Consider the following 26,975-nt stretch of genomic DNA (forward strand, 5'->3'; position numbering starts at 1 on the left):
AAATAAAAATACATAAAAATACATATTGTTAATAATGTTAATATCCAGTCAATATCCATAAAAATCAGGACTACCTACGCTTGTATGAAAACAGTGACTGTAACATGTGTGCAATCTATTAATACGTCAGAGTTCACAAAAGCATTAACTTTTGATCTATCGACGATCAACACTTTCGTAATAACTGTAGGAGGCTTACATTTACAACATCTTCTAAGCACTTGCTACTAAATGAATAGTGAATGTTATGCGAGTAAATTAAGCTTCTGAGCATACATTATACATTCTAAGGGACTTTTAACATTGTATCTTAAAGTTTTAATCAATATCTATAGGTCATATTTAGGTTGCCCGCGCTGGGATATACAGCGCGCGCAAGTTTTTTGCATAAATCGCGAAGCGTCTGGTTGACGTAACGGTGACCGAAGAGCTGGCGGCTACCTCGCACAACGTATCAGCATTGCGATACAGCGAGGAAATGTCGCCAGCATCCTTGGTACAATGCCTCAAGGGCCTATTTTGTCTTATAACTTTAAACGAGCAATTCTTGTTTATTTATTTATTTAATATCTGGGAGACCGAGCAAAGCTCGGAAAACATATAAAAACTCGAAAATGCGAGTTTTCCCAGAGATAAAACCTAGCTAGATCGATTTTTCGCCCCCAAAGACCCCCATATAGCAAATTTCATCGAAATCGTTAGAGCCGTTCCCGAGATCCCCGAAATATATATACATATAAATAAACAAATATATAAATAAATAAATATGCAAGAATTGCTCGTTTAAAGGTATTAGATATGTATATACAGGGTGCTTCCTGTAACAAGAGCAATAAATTAAACTGTAGGCTGTACTCCTCAAACTGACCAACATTTGTTCAGCAACTTTTGAAAATAACTCATGTTTTGATTTTTATTACACTTTTAAGTTTATTCTAAGACGCAATGTATTGCAAATTTTGTAAGGTTTAAACCGTGACAAGCAACGTCAAACACGCTGATGTCAGCGTACATTAAAGGCAATATTTATTTTGTATGAAAAAGAGGAAATCTAAACGATTCATAATTTTTAAAAGTTGCTGAACAAATGTTGGTCAGTTTGAGGAGTATAGCCTTTAGTTTAATTTATTGCTCCTGTTACAGGAAGCACCCTGTATATTTCGCGGATCTCGGGAACGGCTCTAACGATTTCGATTAAATTTGCTATATGGGGGTTTTCGGGGGCGAAAAATCTATCTAGCTAGGTTTTATCTCTGGGAAACCGCGCATTTTTTAGTTTTTATATGTTTTCCGATCAAAGCTTGGTCTCCCAGATATTTAAGATTCAAAGTACATATTATTTGTATTGTAGTACCTCTGTATATTTCATTATGTAAATAAATGGTTCTTCTAGGGCGATGGGCACTTTCTTCGTGGAAAAGACATCGACGCGTTAAATAATTCTTATGAGTATAATAACTTAAGTTCACACGAACTTTGACGCTAATTCAAACTCACATTTGACAACAAGCTAATTATGATCAGTAGAGTCCGATTAGTACGACTTCGCATATAACAACCAACCGCTTATAGCGACGTAAGTATAGGCACTTGTTTGGTTTTAGTACGAGCTACTATGAAAGTACAACCGTTTATTACGACTCCGCTTATAACGACCGATCGCTTTTAACGACGGAAATTGACTCAAAATCCGTCCGTCAAGTCCGGTTACAACGACGAGCGACGTGGTTTTTACAAATAAATAGTTGGTAAGAAGCTTACTCTGTCCCGCGCACCTAACTCCCCTCCCCCTTTTGCCTATACGCAGCACACACGCAGCAAGATGAAATAGTCATGTGACTTTTCGTAATCTTGCAAACTAAATAAAACCCAATTCCCATTATTCAATTGAGCTTAAACTTCACATACATAATTATGTACATACGTTAGGTACAATGCAATATTTTGGTAGGTACCTTCGAGCTGATCTATGGACACAGGAGATGGACATAGAATCTGTGTGATAAAACAATTAACGTTAGCTGGATTAGATCCCCAAGAATTAAGACTTTTTATTTTACGCGATTCGAGTATTTTGCGGATGACGAGTGAGTTGACTACGCGTACCTTGAAAAGTGGCTTCTTCTAAGCACACAAGTCTCTCCATTTAAGACAAAGTGTTGTAATACTAACGTAAATAAATATTTTAAAGGAAATGGTTTTTTTTCTTTGATTGTCGCATAAGTATTAATAAATACAAAATGACGTAATTATTTTGATTAAAAAATATATTAAAATTGGCAGTTCGTTTTGTACGACGTCCGGTTAGTACGACGTAATATCAGCGGTCCCTTAGGCGTCGTTATAACCGGACTCTACTGTATTTCGTTCTCATTCGCCCGTGTGTCTCGCTCGCGCTAATACATGTACGGACACGTACAAGCAAAGTGCGAAATAACTATGTGAATATGATATAAAACCGTTGTCATTACTTCACATAAGGCTCGGCTATTCGTAGGTGTCGCGAGGCTGTGCGCGGGCGGCGCCCTTGCCGGGCCGTATCAGGCGCATCCTTACTTGTGAAACAGATGGCTTTATCAGGCCCCGTTACAGAATAAATAATAGTACTAGATACAGAAGATTCACTCTCTAACAAAACGCGTCTATTACGACAGATATGACCGCTAGGTGGCGCTTGCGCGGCCTATGGCTAGACACCAAAATTGGTGTGGAACGGATGTACTTTTAGCTACCTGTAGCAAAGCGACGAAATCGCGAAGTGAGCCACGCCTGGTTAAGTCACATTTTATATGGGATTATGAACAACGCGCCAAGCGGGACGTTTTGGAAACTCAAAATGAAATTTATACTAGGGGTATTGGGAAATGACCTGGGATAGTCAATTGTACATCGACAAATTCCAAACGAAACCAAAAAACGTATTTGAATGATAGATGCTACGAAAAATCACGAGACTATATCCAAATATCCATGGGCGTTTTTTTTTGTTGTCCCCTACACTTTTTTTTTCAAATTTGGGATTTTTTATGTTATTGGGTTGGAAGGTCAGATGGCAGTCGCTTTCGTAAAAACTAGTGCCCACGCCAATTACTGGGATTAGTTGCCAAGCGGACCCCAGGCTCCCATGAGCCGTGGCAAAATGCCGGGACAACGCGAGGAAGATGAAGAGGAGAAAAAAACTGTCCCACAATTTCCATACATTTTTCGATTTTTCCATTCCGCGACCGCCATACAAAGTCTATGAAAAATGGTGACGTAACGGAAATAAAAACCTTAGGAGACTTTTTTTCTCCTATTAGGATAGAAAGAGCTCGTGATTCTGAGTAGAAATAACATAAAAAATCCCAAATTTGAAAAAAAAGTGTAGGGGACAACAAAAAAAACGCCCCATACAATATTTAAGTAACGATTGGCGCTTTTTATCAAAGATTGTTATCGTGGATAGCCCCCCAGATGTCTAGTATGTTTTTATGGTTTTAAAAACGGAATGGACCTTTAAGCTCAAATTGTATACTTAAATTACTAGAATTCTGTAATTATTTTACTAATTTACTTTTGAAGAGCGCCTTTTTTCATAATTTTTGTTTCTTTTCAAAAGTTTCTTTTCAGAGCAGAAAAAAACTAACGTAATTTTTGAAAAAAAGTTAATATAAGCTGCAAATAGACGTTTACCTCACACATTCCCTTTTAAAATTGTCTCATATCATTGGTCAACCACTTAGATAGCCAATCAGCGGAAAAACCGATTACTCCAATAAGGAGCATGTCACAACATCAACTCAAATAGACATGTTACGACAACCCGCCATGGCTTATCTGTTGCGCAATAAGGACGGATATCGAATTACTGTTTATATAGGTGGTGGCCTAGCCAAGGTGACAATCGCTATCGCTTCGACAACGAATCGCTTTGTGTCTCTATCACTCTTCCTTATTAGTGCGACAGTGACAGTTGCGTTTCGATCGCTACGGAGCGTAAGCGATTAGCACGTTGGCTACGCGGCCTGGATGCGATTCGCGCGTCGCTGCGATGTTTGAGCGAGACAGCATTATGCATGTAGTATAGCGACATCCCGCACGCACATCGGAGCGATGTGCGAATCGCATCCAGTGTGATAACCGCCTTTCTTTGACTAACTGTATGTTTACACTGAACTTTTAAGAGTCACATGAACTTAGCCGCTGCCATACAATCGAATTTTCTTCTTGTACAGTAAGCTCTATAAAAAAATTATTTGATACGAGCGAGTCCAACTACGTATATGCGTAAATGCCATTACAGGGATTTGAACCCAGGACCATCTGCTTCACAGGTAGGGTCACCCACTAGGCCAGACCAGTCATCTTAATATGTACATAATTATAATTTATAAGTTTTGCAACCTCTGTAACTTTTTAAATGCCACTAGATTAATGCCATATAGCCAAATCAGTCTACCTTAATTCATTCACACCAAAACAGAAGAAAGTAAAATATTTTATTATGCAAATGTTAAAATTACATCTACGAACTGTCACTGGATGATATAAATTACATTATGACGTGCTGCCGCTGTCAAAACAAGCGACATATACCCTATGCCCGTGGCTTTACCTGTGTGGAAAAAATCCTCTATTTAATAAAATTCAAGGTATTGGTTTGAACATATATCATCAACTTTCACGATTTTTACACATTATTAAATTGTACAACGGGACTTAATCGCGTATTTAAGTTTTAAGATTTATCTCCGACGACTAAATCATCAACATCTTCTAGCCGCGCGAGATGAGATGAAATGTTGATGTCTACATTAGCCAGTCTTCTCCGAGACCACAGGGACACGGGGAGCCAAAGTGACAATCGCTATCGCTACGACAACGAAACGCTTTGTGTCTCTTTATCACTCTTTCATATTAGTGCTTAGTGCGACAGTGTTGAGTTTCTATCGCTACGGAGCGTAAGCGATTGGCATGTTGGCTACGCGGCCTGAACTAACACACTTAGCCTCCGAGTGAGTTAGTGTCATCATCATCATCAGGCTATATTAGTCCACTGCTGGACATAGCCCTCCCCTAAAGAGCGCCAAAGCGACGGTGGGATGACGATCTGCGAAAGACTGCAGGCAGATGCTGAATGCGGCAAGCTGAAGACAGGGCGCTTTGGAGTTAGTGTAACTAATTACAAAATGCTCGGAACCCGATGGTACTGTGGCCAGAGATGCCACGCCGGATGGCGATACCTATGCTCTGGGCAAGGAATTAGCCAGCCTGGTCACCGCTATTTTTTCCTAGCTGGTTGTTTAACATTAATTAATGTTACTCTAACAGCCACTTTAAAATCTTTTAAACCGGACAGCCACTTATATAAACCTGCAAAATGAATCATATTGCGACACCTGATATGTCCATAAAGAATGTTTACTTAATGTGTAGGATTTAACTTTTAAGGTTACACACCCACGCTGTGTTCATGGAAAACGTATGTTGGCGAAATATATGTGCGAAGTTTTACGTCTCTAATTTATATGAACTATTATAGACGGATGTTTGAATTTAACTAGGAATCAAAAATAGTCATTAAATTAAAATCTCTTTTTACTCACTTAAAATCTTTTTAAGCGGAGAATGGATAGGTATATAACCATCCTACAGTTTTGACGACTGGTCTGGCCTAGTGGCTAGTGACCCTGCCTGTGAAGCTGCGGTCCTTGGTTCGAATCCCGGTAAGGGCATTTATTTGTGTGATGAGCACAGATATTTGTTCCTGAGTCTTGGGTGTTTTCTATGTATTTGTATATTATATATGTCGGAGAATGGTTAAAATGTGCCATCTATTGCCTTCAAGAGGCGTTTCATCACGCAATCTTTGACAAATAGAGCAAACTAGGGTGTACACCTGAGTGGGGTTCGGCGCAGTTCCGCCAAGGCGTCATAGAGTGCGCTGTCAAAAACAAATGAAATCCAGAACAATTGAAGTTATGCTGTCAATCAATCTTCAGATGAGAACATGATGAGAACGAACGGGAGAAGATGACGTCTGTGGCGGTTCCTGGGTCTAATCCACTGGTTTGTCTTGAATAAGAAGTGTAACGTGTGCTATGATTTGTAATCAGTCTTATCCAGTAAAGACTGTGAGTTGAATAACGTATTTCATTGACGAGGGCTCGCCATCCATGATTGAAGATCCTGATGTGCTCCTGATAGTATGATACGCCCACGATTCCGACATATATATATCGTTGTTTAAGTACCCACACCACAAGCCTTCTTGAGCTTACTGTGGGACTTAGTCTATGTAAGAATGTCCTATAATATTTATTTATATTTATAAACAACTGAGCTACGAAAGATTACCAGCTAGGAACCAGAAGCTTACAAATTCATCCATTCCATCATTTTCGCGCGCGTCCGGTATGATTCGGTAGCTCAGTTGGATAAGAGCGATTCGACCGGTGTTCTAAAAGTTTTTTCTTTAAATTTTCTTAACAAACACATCCCTCGTTACGCATCCTCGCTCATCTCTGATGGAAACGCGGCCTTAGACCAACTGATGTAATAAAGCCACTTATAGGTACACTAGTACCAACAAATTTTACAGTTTTATAATAATTATAGATAAGTATCACGGAAAAAAGAAGAATGGCCGCCGCGCCGTGAGAGAAACGAGATCGAAAGATACAATTGTACCTAAAAAATACTTTACTTAACTATGCAGAAGCCAATTTTATTAAATTTTATCACTAAATCAATATACCTGCTTAGAAATTATGAAAGAAACTATCAAAACTCATTATGACGGCGCGATTCGGGAAATGATTTAGAGATTCACTAGATATGAAATAGTAAAGATATGTGACGTTCCACTGCAAAAGGTACCATTGCCCCGGCTGAACATTGGAGCGGCCGCCATAGGGTACCTTTTGCCGTGGAACGTCACATATCTTTACTATTCCATATCTAGTGAATCTCTAATTCATTTTCGGAATCGCGCCGTTAGTATAGGAAACTGTAAAAGATATTAAAATTTAAAAGCATGTAAAATATTAACAAAACCTCTTTGTCTTCTTAATTGTGTATTTAGATATTAACACGGTACACGGCAGAAAGAACCATTGCAACGCTCAAGATTCAATTTTTTAGAATATTTCGCTTGCTCGGGTATCTATATAAGCACGAGCGGTTAAACAACAACTTTGCCCCCTTGTAAAACAAATCACTATTTTTAAATTCAACACTCAATCGTGTCAAAATGTTTTTAAATGACTAGAACTGTTGCAGGCAAAGTCGTAGGCGAAAACTAGTTACAATATAGACAAGTATTTAAAAGTTTTTACAAATTGCCACTTAAACTGCTTATTCAACATGCGGTTTTACAATCGATAATGGGCTTTGAGGTGACGTAATAAAGTCGTGGCTGATGGCAAATTAGCGCGGCCTCGAGGTGAGGTCATCTGTAACCACTTGTGGCTTCTGCTTTGATGTGAATAATAGAACTAAAGAACTGTACCTATAATTAACCTTTTAACCGCCGTAAACTGATATATAAGACATACAAAATCGGGCTCATTTCGCCGCTGTCTGATAAATAAAGACAAAACTTCGTGTAAAAGAATTGTTTTGTGGTTTACATACATAGGTACATAATTATAAAGGTATTTTTAAGTCCTTGAAAAAACAACGGGTTGCACTCCGGGAGTGCCGACAGAAGTGAAAACTCAATGACATCTTACGTCTTATGTCTTACGGTCACGTGATCGTCTTACGCTGTCTCGAGTTTAACATTTTTTCCCCACCTCAAAAAGTGCACAGCGCCGCTAAAGAAGTTTTCTATCTACATATTGCCGTTGTAAACCAAATTTAGAACGATTTCGTCTAAATTTGGTTTACAACGTCAATACATCGTAACATTCATAACTTCTAAAGCTAGTGTGCAACTAAAGATCCAATGTAAGTGTAAGATTCACCTGTTGAGATGACATCACTCTATGTCGTCACTCGTCAGTCGGCGTGGGCCGTCATGTTCTGATTTACCGACTCCACAATAACACGTCTCAAGGTCTGACATGTTTGCAGGTCATCCGTTACTAACATTAGATTAAAATTGATTTATTTCATACTATGCAATTACAATATAAATTACTAGCGACCCGCCTAGGCTTCGCACGGGTAGTTCAACCAATTTACACAAAACCTTTACAAATTATATACTTAAACCTTCCTCAAGAATCACTCTATTGATAGGTGAAAACCGCATGAAAATCCGTCCAGTAGTTTTTGAGTTTATCGCGAACATACAAACATACAGACGCGGCAGGGGACTTTGTTTTATAATATACGTACTAGCGACCCGCTCCGGCTTCGCACGGGTTAACAAATTATACATAAACCTTCCTCTTGAATCACTCTATCTATTAAAAAAAGCCGCATCAAAATCCGTTGCGTAGTTTTAAAGATCTAAGCATACATGGACAGACAGCGGGAAGCGACTTTGTTTTATACTATGTAGTGATGTGTACCTAAAGCGCTAAACTGGGCTATAACCTCGAAAACAAAGTTCGCAAATTACGGGCATTTTTCTCTGTCACTCTAATTACGCCTTCATTGGAATAAAAGAGAAAGATCCCCGCAATTTGCGAATTTCGGTTTTCGCGGTAGCCCCTCAGATTCAAAAACCTAGATGAAATTTTTTAAGATAGTTTGAAGTCCCTTTAGCCAGCCTCCTGGGGCATACAATTTTTTTACACATTCCAAAATCTATTACGAACTTTTGCAGAGTAACTTAGAGCCCCCACTTGCACCATCCCACTAACCCCGGGTTAGGGTCAAACAGATTACTGTGTTATCGTCTTTCCTGTAGACATACACAAGAGTTAAGGGCTATAAAGGTTAATTTTCTTATTTAACCCTTATCCACGTGAAAAGGTCCTCCTTTTATTTAGAGAACTATGATAAAATCATTACTTACATGCCCACAAGGTGTTAACTATTGCCCACAGGAGAGAAAACTAGTGTGTTAGCGCTAACTGTACATTTTTCTCTCCTGTGGGCAATAGTTAACAGCTTGTGGGCATGTAAGTAATGATTTTATCATAGTTCTCTAAATAAAAGGAGGACCTTTTCACGTGGATAAGGGTTAAATAAGAAAATTAACCTTTATAGCCCTTAACTCTTGTGTATGTCTACAGGAAGGACGATAACACAATAATCTGTTTGACCCGTTAAGCAGTTGAACCGTTAACCCAGTGTCAAATCGAACTGGTAACCATGGTAACTTCAGGTTTAACCGGTTAACCCGGGATTAGTAAAATGGTGCAAGTGGGCCTTAGAGTTCTAAATTCAAAAACTAAACGGTTGCTTCTGGTTTTCTGGAGTATAGAGTTTTTTTACCCTTTGGGTACGGAACCCTAAAAATAGCTGACAAGATAAAATTAAAAGTGATAGTGAACTGAATTGCCTGTGCGCAACCTTCGGTATCTGATCGTTTGCGGTTTCAATTCTAACAGCTGTCATTGCGAACAGAGATATGTCAAATTACGATTCTGTGACCCAATTAACCCTTTAACCGCCAGAGTCTGATATATAAGACATTACATATCCAGCTCATTTCGCCACAGTCTGATAAATAAGACAAAGATCTGATTTGGTTTTTACAGCACATTTATAACTCCCGTAACTATGCCAACCTTACTCTGCGTGGTACAATTACTGTCGGTGGCGACACGAGCACGCTCGGTCAAAAATTGCTGGCGGTTAAAAGGTTAAGAATGACTTACGCTAGACCGGACCGGGACCGGGCCGGAGCTTCCGGCGCTTCGGTTTCTATGAAAAACACCACGTGATCACCGTCAGCCGTCACACTGAGCATGGCCCGACATGTTCTTGGTCGATATTTTTTATTTATAGTCTGCCTCTCTCGCACTCATGAAATGTCCATATACACATGATGGCTTCCCTTTCTCACACTTCAATTTCCCCAAGCGTAATCGAAAAGTATGCCAAATTTGTCAGTTTAACCTTAATAGTCGATCCGGAATTGTCATAGTCGTCACGACAACTGATCGTAATACTTTATAGTCTGTCGCTAAACATTACATAAGCGTTGTCACGCTGAAGGCCAAGTACCGAGGCCAACATGCACAGACAATCCAACCTCTAGACATAGCATAGTCGCGCTACCCCCTCCGCCACACATACGGTAGCGTTACTCCATCTTCGAGTCAATCCCGTGCCGTGATTGGTCCGTGTCTTTGAACGGGCCAATCACGGCACGGGATTCGCTCACCTCGTCCCCCCGCACCCCCGTATTTTTGGCAGCATCGGTTTCATGAAAGAATTGGCCTAAGCTCAGTCTAGAGGTTGGATTGTCAGTGCCAACATGTGACACCAATATGAACTTACAAACATGAATGAATGTGTATGTATTTACTTGTAACTAGCGACCCGGGCTTCGCACGGGTTAAGAAATTATACGTAAACCTTCCTCTTGAATCACCCTATCTATTAAAAAAAAACCGCATCAAAATCCGTTGCGTAGTTTAAAAGATCTAAGCACACATAGGGACAGACAGCGGGAAGCGACTTTGACTTTATACTATGTAGTGATAGTGATACAAAAACGCAATGTTGATAAGTACAGCTGATTTTGAAGGATGCAAATCTTGAGAATATTTGTGTCTTTCCATAGAGAAGGATGCACATGAAACATAAGGACCCCTTTTGTGTAGAAAGCCACATTTGATCATATATCGCTTGCGAGTAGGTAGAGTCAGCATCAATAAAGTGAGCTGGTAGTAGTAGTAGCAGTACCGTCTTTACCATAAGGGCACAAGGGGCCCGTGCTCAGGGCCCCCATCCTAAGGGGGCCCTGATCCTCAGGGGCCCGAAGGACAGACAGTATCAGTGAGCAACCGGGTTACGTACATAAGTGAGATCCTACAAAACCATGACTTTGAGGATATTTTTACCTTCCAAAAGGGCCCCAAAATTCTTAAGTGCCCAAGGCCCCAGCATAGTTTAAGACGGCCCTGAGTAGTAGTACCGGTAGGTACTCATTAAATCAATCACAAAATGTATGGTCTGTACCTGTGAGCATGTAGATATTATGTAGGTATTTTTAGTATTACGTTATATATAACCTTGAAATTGTCTTCCTCGTAGGCGGTGATTTTAAATACGTTTTGAATATCATGCGAGATAATAAGAATACAAGTGACATTGGATGCTGCGAATATCTACTTCCTTTGTAATAACCTTCCTTTTATTCGTAGGTTGGTATTTATATAAATACCAATTAGTAAAAATTTTATTCTTAGTTCTTTCTTAAAATTAGACGAAAACATTTTTATTTCTGTTGGTAGCGTTAAAATCGGTATTAAAAATATACGGAACCCTTTGAAGAGCGATTCCAACTCGCACTTCGCACATTTTTTGAAAATTTTGTAGTATTGGTCAGAGTGAACACTATCTAAAATTCTGTCGACTATCCACATATAGCGTTAGACCCGTCTTTAAATGTGAGTTAATATCCACATATAGTTGGTCAAACCAATTTGCCAGTAAATAAGAACCAGAAAAACTATACTCATCATGCATTTTTTTTCGGGTGCTAGTTCTAGTGTAAGACAATATTTCATATTTTTCATATTTATTTATTCATATAACAATTAACATTGTGTTTGAAATTCTATTATAAATAACTTAACCTAATTAAATATTTACATTAAATTATTAAAATTAGATCTTATATAACAATCCATGCTCATTATTAGAACAGGTACAAATAAGGTAGTATGATTATCTCTGTCTATGTTTGAAATGAGACAGTCCTTTGACAAACTATAATTTACCTAAAACCATGAAGAATTGACCTAACAGTCCTAACACTGCATAAATTCAGAAGGCCAAATTAAGAATAAAAACGATTTTTTTTCCTATTCGTATTACCCATTTAAAATAACAAGACAATAACGCCAATTTTTTATCATTGGAAAAGTAACCTTATTATAAATCATTAAAGTTTCAAATCCAATATCACCCTTTAACGTTTAAACTACAAACTAAATTTAAATTTCGAACACCATAGTTAGCCACGATATTTATTGCAGTTTGACAGAACCCTGTTCCCTTAAGATAGGGCACATTTTCCAATGAACTAGGTACGGAACAAGATTTCACACCGCTCAGCGATTGTTTTATGGGAATATTGAGAAACAAAACAAGCTGCTTTATTAGAAGTAAAAGGTCATAAGTTTTATTTGCTATTTTGTAACGTTTTGGTATAAGATGGACATTTTGCAACGATATACTGATAGTCTAATAGCATAGATGAAAGACGAGCAAATAATTCAGAATACAATCTATACACCTTATAAAACAAAGTCCACCGCCGCGTCTGTCTATATGTATGTTTATTCGCGATAAACACAAAAACTACTGAACGGATTTTCATGCGGTTTTCACCTATTAATAGAGTAATTCTCAAAAAAAAATGGTTTATTGTTTAACAGTACAAGTTTTACATAAAAGAAATGTCTGGCGGAACCCAAACTAGGCTGAGCCTGTATCATGGGCCCCTTGAGTGCAAAGCAAGTTTGACATTAAGATTATCAATTCTTGAGGAAGGTTTAGGCGTATAACGTGCGGCGCTAGTATTCATGTAAGTGGCCTTTAGAGTGAAAAAGTGAGTTTTGTATTGATTTGAAGCCCAAGATTTCGGGTTCCAGTTCTGGGTCATCCCAACCCAATGAGATTTATTAGGCACTTACCGAATTCATGTACCTACAGTCAAGTGTAAAAATATAACTTACTCAAAAATATGTCCCATAGTTCTTAATTTGCTGATATAAGAGCCATATTTTTGAGTATGATGTGCGCACCCATTTTTTACACTTGACTATACAGTAATCCGCAAAATTATGGTAAATTAATGAATTCATAATGTGTCCATTAAGTTTTACAGCTCGCTGTATCATATTATAGACTATTAACCTCTAGGTCTAGGTTTTCTGTGAAGAGAAACATCACGTGTCAAAATAACAACTAACCCCAATCCCCAATCCAACTTTGCATGATTGCCTGTTTGGATTGAAACGTCAGTTGATTTTGCAAACTAGTGATTAAGCTGCACGATTAAAGCTTATAATTTATCAAAGGGTGAAAACACCACCGCGTAGGTATATAATGTTGGTCAAGCAGATCTTGACAGTAGAAAAAGGCGGCAAATTTGAAAAATCGTCCCATAGAAAATTTTAATTTCGGGCCTTTTTTACTGACAAGATTTGGTTGACCAGCTATATATACAATCTTTACTGCCAACTAGTCTCTACTAAGAAGTACAATGACGTTGGACCTAATTATATAATTTGTATTTCCAGTACAATTGTTACAAATGAGTGGGTACTTTCGACACGATTGGCATTGTGAATGGAATAAGTTGTTCATTGAGATTTCGGCGAGATTGTAGACTCAGACCACGATAACTTTGCAGTAAGAATGTTATAGTTTGTCAAACGAAATTGTCAGTAAATAAGAACAAAAAAAACTATACTCATCCTTTTCTGTTGGGTGCTAGTACTAGTGTAAGACAAAGATAGTATGATTATCTCTATGTTTGAAATGAGACAGTCCTTTGACACACTATAATCAATAACCTATGGACTATATTTCACTAATTTGTCAATTGTCATCTGAAAATCTGCCCAAGTGCGCAAAAATATAGTGCACAGCCATAGTCTCAAAGGCCTTCGGCAGCGTCTAACATACATATTTTTGCGTAATTCATCGTATGATATAGGTATTATGTCACCATCAGATTTATCGTAACGGCCAAGGTGCTCTCAAATATCTGAACACACCTCTATTGTCAAGGCGCTAGAGTGCTTGTGTTACATATGTATATATTTTTTAGTTTTACACAAACGAATTTAGCCAGTAATGGGAAATTAAATCAAAACTGATTAATCGACTTTGTTTTTACCCTTTGGGTACGGAACCCTAAAAATTACTGTCTTGGATGAGACTTGAACTCACGGCCTCTGGTTCTGGACATCGTTCGCAGACATTTCTGCTTGTTAAAAATTAAATTAAGATCACTGCTCACTGCAATCAGAGGTACTACCGCGAAAACGGAAATTCGCTAATTGCGGGGATCTTTCTCTTTTACTCCAATGAAGGCATAATTAGAGTGACAGAGAAAAATGCCCACAATTTCCGGACTCCGATTTTCGCGGTAGGCCCCCAGAAGGTCAATACCGATGCACACCATTGAGCACGTTACTTACTACGATCAAATAGTAAACATTTTGTTAATTTATGTTATTTCTAAAAATAACCCCCGATGGAAAAAGAGGGGAGTTAATAAGTTTCACAATAAACAGGCCAATTCGAACGTACACTGAGATCAGAATGATAGTTGAATCATGAGTTTTTCGGAACTTATGTACGAAATATCATTAATTTTTTTTTTTTTTTTTAACGACACAGGATTAAAATCATTTATTTACAAACAAGATATATACAGTGTATTACTAAAAGAAATTAAATCATTAATTTGATATTTGCCACTAGCTATTCGGTGAAGGAAAACATCGTGAGGAAACCTGCATACATCTGCGAAGAAATTCAAAGGTGTATGTGAAGTCCGCATTAGCGTGGGGACTATAGCCCAAGTCCTCTCGCGCATGAGAGGAGGCCTGTGCCCAGCAGTGGGACGTATGCTCAAATTATTATTATTGTATCTCCTTTTTTGGATCACGGGCCTATAAATCCCGGTCTTTTGATAGGCTTGCGTGGGGATATAGATCCAACACGTAGAGGCCCTTTGGAGAGCTTTAATGTCATGTAGAACGCTATTAATATAGTATTAATATTATTATAGTCATATTATACAGACAAATAAGCGTGGAGTGATCATAATGATGATGATCCTTCCGGCCGATTTCGGTCATGGCGACCACTTCGACTTCTAGTCTAGTCTCCTAGTTAGTTCGACGCTCGTGCGCCCGAAGATGGCTGAACTTCGAGGTGAACCGCGTACGTTGAGAGCACGTGAGGACAGCAGCCATCTAGTGGTAGTGAATGGGAGCAGGCTGGCGCGTTTTCGCGGAATACAGGATGACTGAATGACATCAGTTAGGTAATTGAAACAATTCTGATATCAGTGTACGGTCGAATTAGCCAGTATGGCTAATAAATCCCCACACAAGTAGGTACCGAAAGCTTAGTCTAAATACTTTAAATACTAATTCCTGGCACTAACCTAACCAGTCAGAGTCGCACGCGCAGGCAGCGATGTGCAACGATCATGACCTTGGGTGACCTAGCTGTTCACTGGGTAACCTGCTCACTAGGTGAACATGTACATACTATGTACTTATTATCTATGTACATGTTCTATTCTATCATAAATATGTTCACGTGCAGTTAAGGGTCGGGTAGTATCAGCTCATAGTATAAAACAAAGTCGCTTCCCGCTGTCTGTCCCTATGTATGCTTAGAACTTTAAAGGCCTGTGCACACCGGCTGCGTGTGCGTGACGTGCACGTGCGCGTGCAGCGTTGTAGTGTACAGATCCTTATGGGAGACGGCACACCGCTTGCGTGACGTGTGCGTGTGCGGCTCCAACAATTTAGCGCACGCGCACGTGCACGTCACGCACACGCAAGCCGGTGTGCACAGGCCTTACAACTACGCAACGGATTTTGATGCGGGTTTTTTTAATAGATAGAGTGATTCCAGAGGAAGGTTTATATATAATTTGTTAACCCGTTCAAAGCCGGGACGGGTCGCTAGTTTTAAATAAGCGTGAACAGAAAGCACTCCGAGGTCCAATCGAAATGATACGTGATGCTTTCCATACAACTATCAGCCCGGAAATACCACGGGTGACAATTCTTTCCCCAGTTCTGGTAATCTCTATAGAATAGTTAGTCATTTCATATTTCACGTCTTACATGCACGCGTTTGGCACACAGTTTAATCAGGTTATTAGCTTGCTATTTTGAGGCAATGTCAGTAAAGGCAAAACCAGTTTAGCTTCGATAATGGCGCCGATAAAAAAATGCAATCTGCCGCGGAGAGTGTGGAATGTTCCACTTGGGGCCCAGACTAAGGGCTCATTTAGTGTAAGGCCTGAGTGGACGCTCGAAGCGGAGCGTTCGGCGGGGCGTGCAGCGTGGCGTCGGGCTCACGCGTGATGTGAGCAGCGTGCACTAAGGCCGCTCCTATACGCTTGCATTTTTTTAACATGCACGCCGCACGCCCCGCCCCGCTGCACGCCCTACTCGAGCGTCTACTCAGGCCTTACACTTAGAGTTTAGACGATGCGAGAACTCGCATGCGAGTTTCATTACATTGCGGTTTTTGATCGGTCGGTTGAATTGGACGTAACCAACAGTCCGCAATGTAACTAAAATCGCATGCGAGTTCGCGCGTCGTCTAAATCAGCCCTATAGTACTACCGTACAGAAAGGACACTTCCTACAAAACAGCGATTCAGGGTCGAATCATAACGTATGGCATCCCTTCCGGCTATTTAGGGTTGGCAAAATTCAAGTCATTATCTTATCTGTGGTCGTGCACGCAAAGGGACGTCAATTTGTGTCAACCCTAATAATTGCTGGGAGCAATGCTGAGCCGAACGGAGCCGAGTTTGCCCGAAGTCAGGAGTCTCTCCCCACTGCTTGGGACCACGGAATAAGGAGCGTGCATGAACTGTAGACTGTAGAGGGCAGCATAGGAACCCCTTCTTTATTGGCGCAAACTGCACTGTAGGGTTCAGAACCAGAACCTGCTTTGGCGAGAAGTGTCAATGTAAAGTTTAAGTTTCCGATGTAGGCCACAAGATGGCAGACCCTCCAACGTGCACGGTCCCTAAAGCTACTGGCACTGAAACTGGTAAAATCTAAAATGCGTTTGCATATCGTTAACATTTGGGTTAAACATATTATATTATAACTAGCGACCTGCCTTGGATTAGCACGGGTTAACAAATTATACATTAACCTTCCTCTTGAATCACTCTAATCTATAAAAAAAAACCGCATCAAAATCCGTTGCGTAGTTTTAGAGTCTAAGTTTAAGTACAATAGGGACAGACAGCGGGAAGCAACTTTGTTTTATACTATATACTTTGTTTTATATGTAGTGATTTAGAAAAAGGTCACTTCTGTGGACATTATGTTTGCACGTTTTATTGTAACCGCAGACGGGTACAGTGAGGAGCAAACCTGTCCGAAACGGTCGTGCGGTGACGTAATCCGTACAGCCTTGTGAAACACACAGGCGCGGTACACTCGTGTACATCAAGTGTTAGGTGAATTTTATTTTGTAAAGATAAAGATAGTTTATTAATCAAGTAGGCATATTACAATGCCCTTATGAACGTCAAATAAAGCTACACCGGCTCCGATACACTATATTGTATGGGTAGGTACGAGTATTTGCCGTACAATAGCTAAATTTTAAAACGCAGCTCGTGTTGTTTTTGCTTTAGAATGTAGCGTCCAAGTTATCGTCTTTAAAATATAACAAACTGACAAAGTGAACTCTATATAGAGTTCGTCTAAACTAACGCTGCACTGACTTGGTATGAAACAAGAGCATAAAAACCCCGCAATAAACTTTAACCCCCTTATTCATAAACGTCTGCTAAGTTAATCAGCTGATGATCATCGTTTCTCCCTCTCTATGACATAACGACAGATAGGGACAAACGACGATCATCAACTGATTAAGTTAGCAGCCGTTTATTAAATTTTACGCCAGATAGTAAATTTTTTTGAACTGAGCTTATTCACTTATAATAATAATTCAGCCTTTATACGTCCCACTGCTGGGCACAGGCCTCCTCTCATGCGCGAGAGGGCTTGGGCTATAGTCCCCACGCTAGCCCAATGCGGATTGGGGACTTCACATACACCTTTGAATTTCTTCGCAGATGTATGCAGATTTCCTCACGTTTTTTTCCTTCACCGAAAAGCTAGTGGTAAATATCAAATGATATTTCGTACATAAGTTCCGAAAAACTCATTGGTACGAGCCAGGATTTGAACCCGCGACCTCAGGATTGAAAGTCGGGCGTCATATCCACTCGGCCACCACCGCTTCACTTATCTGCACTATAAAATGATTTTTGCCATTGCAGAGTTACCTTAGACGGGTTCTTTACTGTTATTTAATATATTCATTCCTGAGTTATAGTTGTTTTCTATGTGTAAGTAGGTACATTTTTTCTGAGTACGCACAACACAAGCCTTCTTGAGCTTACTGTGGGACTTAGTCTATTTGTGTAAAAATGTTTTATTATATTTATTTAACACTTTTCTACGTAACAGTCCCGCACCGGCCTGCGGTACAGTTTCGATGTTACCCACTAATAACATGTGTCTACACAACGTCTGATATTGCTTTCTTTGGGTTTAAAGCAAACTGCTTTATTTGTTTAGGTTATATTGTGGATTGTAAGACATCGATTGTATGGGAGCGGGTTCATGTGACTAATCCTAACATAAAACATACAACACTTTCGTGAAACCATAATAGCACCACACTGTATGACTTAATTATGGACTTTTGATGTAAAATGTAATTGATTTGGTGTTAAATAAAATTTATATCTCGCTCTCTCTCTCTCTCTCTCTCTCTCTCTCTCTCTCTCTCTCAAACACTTTTCTCCGCAACTATCCCGCGCCGGCTTGTGGTACAGTGGTTTCGATATTACCCACTAAATAACTTGTGTCTACACAACTTCTGATATTGACTTTCTAGGGGTTTATCACCTATATCTCGATAGAACATCTGATAAAAGTTTACTAATACCTACAGTGCCAACCACTTAAATAGCCTCACCTATATATTGTGAGTATTATAATTATACGTGATTATTTTTATCAATATATCTTAAATTTGAATTGTACGCCCTGACGTTTATCGAACGACACATTAACAAGTCCGAATTTGTCTGCGCGCGAAACGTTGTGGACGCAAGAGCTAATACGGGCCGTCCACATGAATAGCCTCAGTGTAACATAATCGTCCAAACCGTGCATTTAAGTTTCGCTTTCAAATTTATTTTATTATGATTAGATAATACAGATGGCATTCTATTAAGTACCTGCAGTAACGCGATAAACACAGTGTTTTTGTGACTATGGGACGTGGAAAAAACTTACAAGTTTAGAAATTGAAAAGGTTAATTTTTATTTAACTCTAAAATTATCCCATCGTGAGATAGCTCAAAAAATAGGTCGCAGCCCTAAAGTTATTAATAATTATGTTAAAAATAAGGAAAATTACGGCCACCAGTATAAAGGACGCACAAAATTTGCCACTACGGATCGTGAACGTCGACTTATTTTACGCACTGCTTCAAATTCCACCAAGACCGCCAGGCAAATAGCTAGTGAAATAAATACTAGAGCACCTCTCTCTACAGTTCGACGGATTATTAGAACATCATCCCACCTCAAACGAAAAAAAATCATGAGTAAACCTCCTTTGCGCGAACAACATGTGGCGGGTCGACTGTACGTACATGTGCTGGAAAACCGAGTGGCGAAATGTGATTTTTAGTGATGAGAAAAAGTTTAATCTAGATGGTCCAGATGGATTTAAATATTATTTTCATGACCTAAGGAAAGAACCGAAAGTACTATCACGTCATCATTCAACTCTCGGATCGGTGATGGTTTGGGGAGCAATTTCTTACTATGGTACTGTTGATTTAATTGTGGTAGACGGAAGACTAAATTCTGAAAAGTATTTAAATTTATTAAAAGAAACAAAAAGTAAGATCAGAAAAGTAATAGGTAGAAAAAAAGTGTTTTTTTAGCATGATAATGCTCCCATACACAAGTCAGCCATAGTTACAAAGTGGTTTGAAGAAAACCAGATTGAAGTTCTAGATTGGCCATCCTTGTCCCCTGATCTGAACATCATGGAAAATGCCTGGGGTTGGCTTTCTCGGCAAGTATATTACAACGGAAGACAGTTTAGTAATAAAGAAGAACTCATTCAAGCTATTTACACTGTTTGGGATTCTGTGGACGTTAATTACATACATTCTTTATATGAATCACTACCTAAACGTATTTTCGAATTAATAAGGTCTAATGGAAGGTATACGAAATATTAAACGAGAGTTTTAATAACTAAACAGTATCTTTTAGCATGTGAGGCTATTCAAGTGGAAGGGTCAATTTATTTGTTTGACGTTATTTCTTAAAACTTTGATTAGATAACAATAAATATTGTATTTACTATTACAAGGCTTCTTGTTTTATTTCATATTTAATGTTTAATATATATCTCCTTTTTATATTACTATGAGAAATATTAATTTTGTTGAGTGAGGCTATTCAAGTGGCTGGCACTGTACCTACAGCCATATTCGAACTTTAAGATACGTCAAATATTAGATATCTATTAGACATCACCAAGAAATTACGTGTCAAACAAGTGTCAAAAGTGACGTATCTTCAAACAAAAGGGTCACTTTAGACACTTATTTGACACTGACATATCTTGGTGATGTCTAATCTATAGATATCTACTTAGTTCAAAATCCGAATCGGGCCCCTAGATCAAGTTACAAATAAATTGACATATTGATTACGCCAAACTCACCTTAAATGCAATCTCGTATTTTCCTTCACATCTCAGACAAAGAAAATACCATCAAAACCGGAGATGCGTCATTCTCATAAATATGCAATCTTGACCCACTGCAGGAGACACCGATACTGTGTTCATAACGTTTTACTTTGTATGTTAATTACTCAATACCAAATATTCATTATTTTCGCGAATTATATTAAAATCCGATGCGGATGTTTAATGACTTTTAAAGAAAACAAATTTACCCGACTGCCTAAGACTATCTGTAGTTTCTTTGCTTTTTCATTTGTCTTTGCTCATTAACGTGTCTTGTTTGCCGTTATTTTTGGAATAAGTACGTAATAAATAACACTTAAATTAAAAACTTTTAAATGCCCGGTAAACGGTAGTTTGCCCACAGAAGGCAAATGCAATGCAATGCTGATCCGCTGGGCAAAATATTGGCCACCAGCGCTTTGACAGTTCCTCACAGAGGCTACAGGCGCTAGGTCCCCATGCCAGGGTTTCGATTCGACCCCAAACGCCGCAAATATGTAGCTACCCTAGTGTAAATTTCATTCGACAGCGTGACGTGACGTGTACGCGTTTGCGTTAAGTATAATTTTGTATGGGATTTTGATTTGAACGTCCCGCTTGGCGCGTTCAAAATCCCATACAAAATTCGACATAACGCAAACGCGAACGCTCGTCACGCTATCGAATGGCTACACTAGTATCGTTTACATATGCCACAGAATAAATATTAGTACGAGTCTATTTCTCTCTAACAAAACGCGTCTATTACGACAAATATGACAAGCGTGAGCGGGCGTCCCCGTTCCGTAGCGGTGCGCGGCAACTACTACGGCTAGACACCAAAATTGGTGTGGGCCGCATGTACTTGTAGGTACTTGTAGCGACGCGACGAAATTGCGGAGTGAGCCACGCCTGCTTATGCCTTATGGCAGGCGGGTTAAAACAAGTCGGCTGAAAAGATGGCCAGCCAAATAAACCACTTCGAAATGAATGGAAGTGTGTCAATGATAAGACCGGTCGTTATGTAATAGCTACTTACCTACATGTCGAATGCATCAATGCAGGTTTGTACGGCAGGGTGTTGGAGAAATGTGACCCACATTTCTTACATTGTATCTTCACTACACCTTATAAAACAAAGCCCCCCCGCCGCGTCTACGTCTGTCTGTTTGTGTGTATGTATGTACGCGATAAACTCGATAACTACTGAACGGAATTTAATTTTTATATTAATTTATTTATGTATATTTATAATTTAATTTATATTTTTTTTTTTTTTTGCGTTTATGAATAAGGCCAGGGGCTACCTGCGGTTTTCATCTATTTTTGACAAGTTTTGGCGACTGTACTACTTCTGTGATTACTATAAACATGATGGCGATCACGAAGACATGAAATCGTCTTCCTGTAAAAAAGAACAAAAACTCTATTACCAAATTACCACTGAGTCACTGTGGCACAGTCTACGTTGGCAGTACTTTAACTCTGAATTAGCACAAAATTGTAAACTAAGGAGGTAAATAGCTGTTGTTTTACAAAGGGCCCAAGGGGGCAAAGTTATTGTTTAACCTTCTGTGCTAATATTGATAGCGAAAAGATTCCTAAAATGAACCACGCTACGGCCGTTGCGGGTTGCGGCTGGTTACAAAAGTGAAATCTTAAGCGCTACGAGGGTTTCAAGGCACGCAGGGTTAAACAAACTTTGCTACAGAGTGAGCATAGCCCACGGCATGTACACGTAATGTAAGTAATGTATAAGTTGCTTATGTGAGAAATATGTTACAATGTTGTTTGCCTGCATTATGTTATTGTACCTATTTAAATAAAATAAAATAAAATAAATCATCTTCCTCGCGTTGTCCTGCTCATGTGGGCCTGGGGTCCGCTTGGCAAGTAAACAGACAGATACACTACACGTTTATGAATATCGCCATATATTATTTAGCCGCCAAGAACCCTTTCATACAATTTAAAAAATAGGTACCTTCCATTCACAAGTTATGTTTTCTTTGCGGATAGAGGTTAAACCTATATGTGTAAACAGTGACTTAAAATACTGTCTAGAGGTACAATAAGTATACTGTGGGTAGCGCTAAGTTTTTTGCCCGAACCCGGAAACTGCGGGCTCTGCCAAGCGTAACAACATAGGGTGCGCAAACGCACGTGTGATTATACGCACGGAACTGTTCTTATAAATATATAGCGATGTAGAAACGTAAATACGATATCAAAATCAACAAAAACAGGTTAAAATGAGGTTCATTCATTCTGCAGAGTGCGTGCCAGCTCCAACCCCATCCTGACTACTGTAGCGGGCCGATACGACTCATCTATAATGCGGCATTTTGAGTGTGTCATAACTCATAACCGCTACTAGGTGATAGATTAAGTTATTGCTGTCTGTGTATGTTGTAAATCGCTTTCTGTTTTTGTTCCACTAACACTTAGTTTTTAATCTTAATTGTTACTAACCATTATGGGCCATTGTTGTATTTTAAATAAATAAATTGAAATTGATAAATCACAGAATGTGTTATCATACTAACTTCACTCCATACTTCACAGTTATTTAAATCGTCTTGAAGTATCATATAAAGTAGCTGCTCTGGCTGGTTAATACAGACAGACAGACACACGTGCATGATGTGTGATCCTATGGGTTCCGTTTTTTTCCTTTTGAGGTACGGCGCCCTAAAAATCATGATATCTCCAATGATTTATAACTCAAGATAGGTATAGGTGTTCCAAAATTGAAGCGCTTACCTTGTGACAAATTGGACAAGTTGCCTTTAGTCGCGGCTGGACAAGCGAGAAATGTGCACGTGCTAACGAGCTCCCGCACACCGAAAGAGAAAGAAACGACCTTATGTTTAACAACGAGTGTGACAAAGATGGATGGAATGAGAAAATTAATTAAAAATAACAGATTTCTTCGTAGGCACAGAAGTAAATATGGAAGTATTCTGTGTGCTCCTCGAGTATGAGTATCTATGGTTATATAATATCTTTGGATATCTCATATCACCGACAAGTTTTAGTTTGCAATTGAGAGGGTAATTTGAATTGTATAGCAGAGGGAGTGACTTTTTGTCGGCGGTTTCGTATTACTTTTACAGCTTGGCAAGAAAGGGTAGAAATTAAAAAGTGGCAACACGGTAGTGTCGTCCCTTTCAAACCAATATAGGTATATATAGTCTGTCAAGCCCTTGGAGGATATAATCAAACGGAGACGCCATGTCTGTAATTTTCTGTACAAAACAGTCTGCCGATATTTGAGGGGGAGGGGAACGTCAAATGTATGCGTAACGTAAAAATAGCCATGTCAGATAAACGTCAGTCCATACATTGTGTATGACCGTTGGCCGCCAATTTTCGACAAAGGGGAAAGCCTGTTAATGGCTACTCCGTTTAGTTGTATCCTCCAAGGTCAAGCCGGATATGTCAGTAGCAATGTAAAGCAAACTAAAGTATGGTATCCCTAGGAAACGAACAAAAAGCAGCAATGTACATCGAACGTCGATGAAATGTAAACAGAACAGTTCCACAGATAAGGTATAAATGACACGCGATTTTCGAATAATTCAAACGTAGTGTTGCTAACCCGCGATTTTTCAAATCTGCCGCCTTTTTCTACTGACAAGATTTGCTTGAACGAGTATATAAGAGAACGGGACGACACTACAGTATTGCCACTTTTTAATTTCTACTCTTTTTTGCCAAGCTATAACAGTGTGAACGATGGACACCGCGCATAGTTAACAAAGGCAGGTTAAGCTAGAACTTACTTAGTACCTAAACCATTACATCACACTGGGCTTTCTCTGCCTGCTTACACAATTATTTACCTTCTTACTTTGTTATCTTACTTATATTTCAACTCCTAACCTTCAATACCAAGCAAATCAAATTATTAAATTATTTCCTTGCCATTAATTGGTGGTTTAAAATCGTGGCCTCAAACCTCTGTTGTGCTATTAAGAGCAAAAAAAATCGTACTCGAAAAATAAAGCATATAGATTAAATACTAAATACTTAGTCAGGATCCTAGTAAAGAGACAGATTATATAATAGGTAAAAATTAAATACTAAATACCTTGTCAGAAAAAGAGTTTAATCCTTAGTATCACTACAGAAAAAAAGTTAAAAATTACTTAAAACATTAGAAATCAAGTTTAAACACTATTACAGTGTTAGACAAAGTATACATAGGTACACAAAAAATTAAAAAAGTTTCTCTCCGGCGGGGAATCGAACCCCGGTCTCCCGCGTGACAGGCGGGGATACTTACCACTATACTACCGAAGACTTGCACGTCACGACGAATTTAGCTATTAGTAACTGTACGTAGTACGAATAGCTAATTGTGTTTGCGGGCGAATGGTTGATAAAAACATTATTTACATATGTTTTTGACATTTAACTTTATTTCAAAGTAATAACGTTTATTTTGTTTTGCTTTATTTCTAAATAACAGCTATGTCTGTGGGTTTTCCTACCTGAGTTTTGGTCCATTCTAAAAACATATTTATTTATTTATTTAAACTTTATTGCACAAAATATATTATACAACAATGTACAAATGTCGGACTTAATGCCAAATGGCATTCTCTACCAGTCAACCATAGGGCCAAATAGAGATACCATAACAACACACAACACAAACATAAACACACATATAAACCTAAACATATTTAATTATGTTTTTCCATGTTTTTGGTAAATAATTGAACAAAAATATTTTTGACCAAATCAGTTACCTACTCAATTTGCTTTAGAGTTTTCACCAAATACCGAATATCCTAAAATTAGTGGTCTTCCTACAAAACCCTCCATAATGCGTGGACCGACACGCACTTGGCCGATTAATTTGTTTCCATTTAATTATTTAGGTTAATCTATAACAATGTATCAATAATAAACAATACCGCTATTAATAAGTCTAATGAATTCACCGCCCACATCCCACAAGTGGCTTTCGATTTTATCCATAACGGTTCATCCTTTCATTGGATAATGTGTGTCGAGAGCATTGCGTAACGGTGAAAATACTATGAAATACCCTAGAGTATGAGAATAGGGACTTTAAGGACAAAATATACAGTCGCTATCATATTGGAGCGGCTAGTGTGGCTACCACCAGTTTGGCACTGGCGTAAACGCTACCGTAAACGTAGATAATTTACCTACTTTCTATGCATCTCACTCGTACTGACATTAGTGCGAGCGAGATGTATAGAAAGTAAATTACGTAGACGTTGGCGTAGATGTCAGTGTTGACACTGTCAGTGACTCATGGTACGAGTACCTAAATATGTTCATAAACAAAATGTCTTAACAAAAACCTATTCTATCAAGACTAAGGTTTAAAGTGCATGTTTAGATAAATTTGAGCACCATAACGCCAAGATATAACTGGGTGCCTAGCCAAGATTCCAATCGTTTGCGCTACGACAACGCTATCTACCTCTCTATCGCACTATTGTGTAAGAGTTATAGAGAGACAGAAAGCGTTTCGTTTGATTGCGACTGTTCTTACCACGGCAAATTAAATATTAAATAAAAGTTTTTGAAAGTCGAATTTAACTAAATCTAGCCGCTAGACGGCGCTACAGCCATGCACATAGCCAATACAAATTGTAATTACGACAACTGGACTCGGTAAATTGGGCCAAAATTTGGCGCACACTTGTTTACATACCTACCCATTGTGTTAGTTATAAGTATTACAACTTGTTACAACACACATGTTTGAGTAGGTATTACAATAGCATAGAGAAAAAAGTACATAGAGTGCTCACTCCATACATCAGTTTTGGTACCAAGCGCTTATTATTTTCGTAGTTGACCTCTAGCATCGAGTAACGGAATGACCCTGTACTGCTACTTGACAAATAGATGTCGCGAGGAACGAAAATTCTAATTATCAAATTGTACAACGGGACAATCGCGTATATAAGTTTTAAGATTTACCTCCGACGTTTCGAGGACGGCGTTGTCCCCGTGGTCTCGGAGAAGACTGGCTTAAGTTGACGTCAGCATCTTCTAACCGCGCGAGTTTTTCGAACTACCCGCACTTGGTCTTGTTTATCAACTTGAACATTTTGCGCACTAGGGATGTCACTCTGTCGACACACAACACTAACGATATTCGATTTATCGACTGTCGATATTCGTTTACGCTTACATTTACTAATGACTGGATTCCATGTGGATGAGATCTTGAAACCCTCGTCCCGATTGAAATTACTATGTTTTTTGATTTCAATGGCTTCACGTACTTTCCTGCTGTAGAAATGACGATCCGTGGACAGGATAAAACTTATATACGCGATTAGGTCCCGTTGTACAATTTAATAATGTGTAAA

The 26,975-nt window shown here is 38.9% G+C and overlaps 1 protein-coding gene and 1 non-coding gene across 2 annotated transcripts in view; one reads left to right on the top strand and one right to left on the bottom strand.

Annotated features, from left to right (window-relative positions):
• The window catches only part of LOC134659185 (cuticlin-4), a 72,347-nt gene that overhangs the window by 6,619 nt on the left and 38,753 nt on the right, over positions 1-26,975 (top strand). The gene's annotated exons all lie outside the window — the stretch shown is intronic.
• On the bottom strand, positions 24,844-24,915 carry Trnad-guc (transfer RNA aspartic acid (anticodon GUC)). The gene has a single exon. It is a non-coding gene; the product is annotated as a tRNA-Asp (tRNA).

This window comes from Cydia amplana, chromosome 24, assembly GCF_948474715.1.
Source record: "Cydia amplana chromosome 24, ilCydAmpl1.1, whole genome shotgun sequence".
NCBI classification, from domain to species: Eukaryota; Metazoa; Arthropoda; class Insecta; order Lepidoptera; family Tortricidae; genus Cydia; species Cydia amplana.